General features: G+C 40.0%; 1 protein-coding gene across 3 annotated transcripts in view; it reads left to right on the forward strand.

Annotated features, from left to right (window-relative positions):
• Window positions 1–7,088, forward strand: part of cadm2b (cell adhesion molecule 2b) — a 139,514-nt gene that overhangs the window by 35,447 nt on the left and 96,979 nt on the right. The gene's annotated exons all lie outside the window — the stretch shown is intronic.

Below are 7,088 nucleotides of genomic sequence, written 5' to 3' on the forward strand. Positions count from 1 at the left end.
TTCCATTTTGACTTTGGGGCTTCCAGCCTGTACTCGGCACAGATGTTTCTGTACACTATGCCAGCCACTTGGTTATGGTGTTCCATGTATGACCTGCCTGCTAGTGTGAGGCATTGAGTCATCTTTCTTGTAGTCAATTCGCCAGATGTTCATGGAGTGAAGTTAGCTTCTTTAACCAGTAGGCGTGGATCATTAGTCTCGAGTGACTGCTTTATCAACCAGTAGCTGGTGCTTTGCTCCTCTGGTGTTACTACCATTTCCTTTCTGGGCGCTGCTCATGTATTGAGCCATGCCAGCCACTGGGCATTGTTGTTATGTGATGCCTCCTTCTCCCATATGCTCTTCCAGAACTGTTCAGTCTCCAGCCTTGGTGGGTCTTCTCTTACCCTGCCACTGTTATTACCCTGCCACTGAGAGTACACCTTGGATGGCTCAGTGGAGAGCATTCAGTTTATTCTCCTGGCTTCAACTTTTCTGGTGTACCTCTTCAGCCGGGTGACCAGGGCTGTGAGCCTTTGCTTAGCAGTCTCCAAGGCCTCAGGTATGGACAGTGAGTTGTACTTCTTAGGTACCCCTTTGTTCATCACACCTTTCTGCAATTCCAATAGCTGGCTAACTTCTCTCCTTGCTGCCTTGATCTTGTCTCCAACCTCCTTCTCCATGGAGGATACTGCTCCTTATGGCCTTTGTTGAACTTATAGCCAAGTATCTCAAGGATCACAGTTGCTGTGGTGTATATCAGCTTTTTTGGTCTCAGTGATGACGTAGTAGGGATTGTTCTTAGTGCTGCATTCACATCCTCTAGTAGACCTTCAGAAGGCACTTCACTTAATCTTGGTAACCGGCCATGGGGGTTCCAGGTGTCTATCTTGTTCATGATCTTCAATCTCAGGTCAGCTGCTCTTGAATCAAGCTCATCCAGGCCTGTTACTGGGGCTTAGTACCCAATCTCCAATTGTGGGGGTGATGATGATGATATCTCCCCCCTGACCTGTCGTCCTGGCTCCCTCTTGCTGGAGCATTCGTGTTGTACCTCATCAATTTCTAGTTGTAATAGCAGGTGCTTTTTGCAGATGTTAGAGCACTGAGCTACTAGTTGTTTTGATGTTAGTGTAGATGTTGGGTTCTGAAGTATCCATAGGTCCCACATCCTCCATATGTAACCCCTCTCACTGGGGTTACTTGTATAATAGCATTCCAATAGTTTGCTGTTCTCCTCTCTTGTCCATGAATGTCTTGTTCCAGTAGTCCACTTCTCATCAGGTTGCCCTTATGTATGTATGTGTGACACGGACCATGTTGACCCGTGTGTGTGTGTGTGTGTGTGTATGTATGTATGTGTGTGTGTATGTATGTATGTATGTGTGTATGTATGTATGTATGTAATGGTTCAGACTGTGGGAATGCACAAAACACATACCATCAATCAGGGTACATTACCTTTTGGATGAATTGCTTATTTACCACAACAATACAAACCTATGTTGCATCCTACAAAAGGTATTACAGTAAAAAGTAATTTGAGCACATGTGCATGTAGGCTTGGTTATTTCAAGCATTTACCACTGAAAATAAATATGTGAATGAAATGTAATGTATGAAGGAAGTGTTCAAGCTGGTGTGTGTATCACTAATGTTTTTTTGGCACAGCGTCAGACTTGTGCTTTTTGTGTGAAAGCCCTGTTAGAGTGAGGGGTGGTGCTGGAGATACTGACTGGAATTTTTTACAAAGTAATAGCATCTCATTATGGCTACACTATAAATCGTACATTATCATTAAATATTAAAAGTTATTTAGTGAGTGTAAATCCCCCCACAAATCCTGTTATAGGCACTAAACTGCTGGCAACATCAAATCAGCTCCCACACACATAGTGTAGAGAAGGCAGTTCATAAAGGCCTGGTTCAGGTGTCAGAGTGGGAGTAACACCACAATTGCTGCCATCAAATGTCTGCTCTGTTGACAGGTTTGACTTGGTCTGAATTACTTAATGTGTCAATGATTATATAGCTTTATTAATGAAATGATTTTTAGGTTTTTGTTTTGCATCATATTGTCAATGTTGGGCAGATAGTTTTGGATGAATAATGTCATGTGAGAATAATGTTTGGTGTAAAAATATGATCCTGGTTCATCCTGGCTCTTGTAGTCATTGTCTGAGAAGCAAAGAAGTTAACATTGCAAGCAAAGGATCAGTGAGAACTGTGAGTAACCGAGGTGAGCATTCTACTCATGTTTATGCTTAAAACAACACTGTGCACTGCGCAATTAGGTCTCATTAGCATTTTGATTTATTGTAAATGAAATGATTTCTAAAGCTTCCTGTGCATTATACATATCATAATGTAATCAATATAAGTTTACTGTAGTGCTGATGATGACTGACAGCACTGAATTAAAAATGAAGCTGGACTGTCTCTAAAAACGCAGCAGTGTAATAAATACTGTTTCTGTGCTTATTTATTTGAAATGCCAAAGATTACCATGCTAAGTGCAGAGGTCATGATGTCTGGTTGACCTCATCTGAGTGGCTTGAAATTTGGTTTTATATTATGGCCAGATAATAAGTTAAAATAATAAGCTCCAAATACTGTACTGTGCTGTTTCTGACATCACTTTAAATAACAGAACCATCTCATATGCTTGCTCTGTATATACTATACAGCAAAGGTACAGGCTGCGACTGAATGCATGCTAAGTAGTTGCAGAGCAGAGAGGAACTTGCTAAATCTCCAAAAGAATTGGTTTTTTTTTTTGGTTTTTTTTTCATTTATACAGTTTCAGCAGAGATACGTGATCCATCCAGCACCGTGGGACCAGGAGGTATTTCAAAGTTGTGTGTCATGGAGGGGGAAACAGTGCTGCAGTGACATATTTGTGATTATACAAAATTTTTTGGAGATACATTCTCTGGGCTGCTGAGTCTCAGCTAGTGTGGAAAATTTAGCAGACTTTTCACTTTGCTTTTTAATATTAAACAGTTGGGAATTTCAACAATTTCAGTTGAAACAGTGCCTTATCAACAGGGACTCGCAAAATAACCACAAACCTATTTGAATATTTCACTGAAAGACGGCAAGAAAATGTTGCACCTCTGGTATTAATCATAAATATGCATCAGTGGTTACATCAGTGACTCTGTGGACAAATAATTTTAAAGGAGCTTCTGGAGATCAGTGTTACTGCACCGCCAAAGAAGAAAAGCCTTTCATTCTAGATGCAGAAGATGACACTTTGGATATACGTTTCTACTCCATGTTCGATGTATGATGCCCCTTCTGAGCTATCAGATAATTGGCTAGTAAACTAGAGGCTAGAACACCAGAGATTTTTTTTTTCTTCCATTTGTCACGCTTCCTTCTGGTCAAAGTTAGCTGAACTGTCAGGAACCTATGAGCTCATTTCCATATTGTTTGCAGTTGTATAATGGCTCAAAATTAGCTTCTAATTAAATCTGAGGAATTCACACTTGAGTGCAGACTGTGTGTGTGTGTGTGTGTGTGTGTGTGTGTGTGTCTGTATGTGCACATGTCTGTGTGTGTGTGTGTGGCAGCTGCATCTGCTGAAATTCATTTAGTAGTCCTTCACAGAGGAGGCAGAAAATAATGGGTGAAACACTCGAGTGAAAACACATCATCAAAGAACAAGTTTACTTGGAGCTAAAGTAAATGTTGTTCATGTCAGAAGCAGATTTAAGCTACATTATTTGTTTCATCAGGTGTTTTCAGTACCTGAACCTGATCACGTGGTTAATATGAATCAATGAAAACTTCTGTGTGCCATCGGAATGCCCCAAACTGTCTGTGTCTGGCAGTGGATGATGTCTCCTACAGTATGTGACAGGTCTGTTCTCAAAAAGCCTTTAGCACGGTTGACACAAGAACATTGTGTAGTTGTGTTTTAGTTGTATTGACTCTGTTATCCATGTTTGTACACCCTGGGCATTTCAAATGTGGACTCCCTCCACTTTGTCTTACCCTGCCAGCTACTGCATGCTGCCTGGCCTGGAAAATCACCCACTAATAAATGCTACTGTTTGTGTAGGATGCAGCAAATATGTACAGCAGTAGTTGGTGAGTTCCTCTTCTCTCAGGCTTCATTTTTTAGAGAGTCTAAATTGCATTTATCATTATTCAATTGGCTTTTGTTGTCCCTTTTTCCATGAATATTACTTCTTGATGTTTGGTAATTGCAGAGCAAGCTTATCTGGCCAATTTGCTAATTTACTGCTCAATGTAAGCGCACTCCTGTAAACTATGCAGCTACTTTGACTATACGGAGGCAGATGGTTTAATTTGTATGTGGTCGTTAAACCACACATCCTCCTTGCTGATCGGTTATTTGAATTTGCATTTAAATGTGTTTGACCTTGAGACTTTGGACACGCTGCCTCCTCTTCGTTGCTTCACACCTTTAATTGGCTAATTATTTTGGGTTTTGTGTTCAGCCTGCCTCATTATACTTTGTGTTTGTTTTTGCTTTCTTGTGTGTTGCTGGTAAAGGGTGATTAGGAAGGAGATTTGTACGTGTCTTATTTTTTTTTCCAGTAATTTTGTTTTTAAGGATTCTGTGAATTATTTTGAAATTTAGCAAACACTGGGCCTTAAACTGTATCTTGTGGTAAAGCCAGGCTAGTTTAGTCAGGTTAGAAGGTCGGAATCATCTAAAATGGTCCATGCACTGTGAGAACTGTAGTTTGGTCTGCCACAACAAAACAAATATGACGACAGTCTCTTAGAAAGTCTGCACAGGGATCATGATAGAGTCACTGATCTCAGCACAAACACAGTTCAGGTGGCAGGTAACATTGTGAGCCAAGACTGAAAATGCTGTGTGAAATTAAACAAATATTGCAGTGTCGTTGTCTGTGTTAACATAGGCTTTGATGCTTTGAAGGCTTTAGAGCCTCACAGTGGCAGAGGTGCTTTGCTAATCAACAACATTATAATTTTAAGATTCTCAAACCTTTAGTGTTAGTCAAAGTAACTGACAGTTATTGAAACATTGTTCATGCTGTGGTATTGCTTATCTATAGTTGATGAATGGTGATATTTTCTTGCATTCAATATAATTTTAAATATAATTGCACCTGGCACATGCTGGCGGAAGAGCCTGCAGTGAGAGAAGCTTTCAGAAAAAAATGCCTCTTGACCTTAAGGCTCAGCATTACAGCATATTTAAAAAAAAACAAAAAAAACAATTTTAATCTAAAGCAGAGGGTTGCTGCACTTGAATATTAGTATCTGTATATTTAAAATCTGCAATTCAATTTTCCAGGTTTATATTATGTGTTGTCAGACTGAGTTATATAAAGGCACTCACTAATGAAGGCTAACTGCATCAGTGAATGAATGGATGTTAATTCAGTTGAAAAACATTCTGGCCTGCTGAGTAGTACCCCAGCAGGGGAAAAAATGCAAATGATTAGCTTGTTGATGCATCTCTGTTTTCCGCAACAAATTACATTTTAATTTGACATCGCACAAGAATTTTCAGTCACCTTGGAAGCACTCTGGTCCCTCCCCATCAGGAGCATTAGCATGCAGTGATGATCCCTGCAGCCCTATAAGCTTAATGCCAAAGAGCTGTTGCATCACAATAACAGTTTGTCATTTTGCTCAGCCCTCCACCAGGGCACAAACCATGGCTGCAGTGAAGACTCATTATATCCTAGGAGGCCTATGACACAGATAAAAAAAAACCCTTGTTTGATGATGAGGCAATAAACAAACAAGATTAGTTTTAGGTAGCATAAATATTCAAAGCAGACATGTAGATTTTCATGCACATATCTGTCTCTCTCTTTAGATAAGATCTTAAAACAGACTGCAGGTTTGAGGAGCTTCTTGACTGGAACTAATGGGTAGAAAATACCAAATGGTTTTAGGGTATTATGTACTTGCATGAAGTATTCCAAAAATATTAGCTTGTGCACTGTTTCATATTCCAGGCCAGCTGTTAGTTGGGATGTTCTAGAAAAAGACACAATCCAGATAAGATGCTTACATGCTGCAGTTTCCTGAGTAAAGCTGGCAAAACCTAACAGCTTTTGGATTCAGGGTTTACAATAAGAAGGATAGAGGCTTATCCCTGCTGCTGTAAACTGGATGTGGTCCTCGAGGTAGCCACAGTTTGAACTGAAGCTGTGTCCTATACAAATGAGTCAGATTTAACCACCAAATGGATAATGTGCATTTACTGTGTAGTATATGTTCATTTAAAAATGTTCAATGTGTATGGCATTTAAACAACATGTTAAAACCTTTCCCGATCGTGTCCTGCAAGCCCTATAGTGAAGAATAACAGAAATTTTAAAGCTGCAAGCTGCATAAAAAGTACACTTTGAGTTTTATTTTACTGTGTTTTATGTGTGTTATTCTGGTTGTACTGCACATTGATGTGTATAAGCAATACCGACAAAATAGTTTCATCAAGCTTAAGGATCCCTTTGATTGGTTGATGCATTCAGGCTGAGCCTCTTCATCTTGTTTACTCTCAAAGCTTCTCAGAATTGCAACTGTGAGCAAGACCATCTGGTTGTGTTTCATAAAGTGGAAGCACTAACCAGTTTCCTTTTGAGCAATAAGAGAAGATTCAAGGAGGAAATAATTATACCTGTCTGAAATTAATTCCCGCAGACAGCTGACTGTTTTCAAAATGTCTCCTAATTACACCATTTTAATTGATTTTGTCATGATTCGGTTCTGCTGCTTCCTGTCCGGCTTTTATTTTGACGTTACTTCCTGTTTTTGTTTCAACTTAGTTTCAGTCTTTTTATGTTCTTCGTCACTCACATTAGAGTCACCTGCTCCCGATTAGTTTGCACCACATTATAAGCAGCCTTCACCCATTAATCCCTGCCAGATTGTTCTAGACCCCAGCTCTGACTCTCCAGCTTTCCTTCGGTTTTGGTATCTTGTGTTTCTGACCCGGACTGTTACCTTGGTATATTCGTTTCTGCTTTGCCCTCTTGTCTCGGACTGCCACAGTGTATGATATCGGACTTCCCTCTGGACTACGTATTTTGGATCACCTCTGTTGGATGTGTTTGTTGGCTCTGACCTCGGACTGTTAATAAGGACATGTG

The sequence above is a fragment of the Monopterus albus genome, unplaced genomic scaffold (genome assembly GCF_001952655.1).
Source record: "Monopterus albus unplaced genomic scaffold, M_albus_1.0 scaffold130.1, whole genome shotgun sequence".
NCBI lineage: Eukaryota > Metazoa > Chordata > Actinopteri > Synbranchiformes > Synbranchidae > Monopterus > Monopterus albus.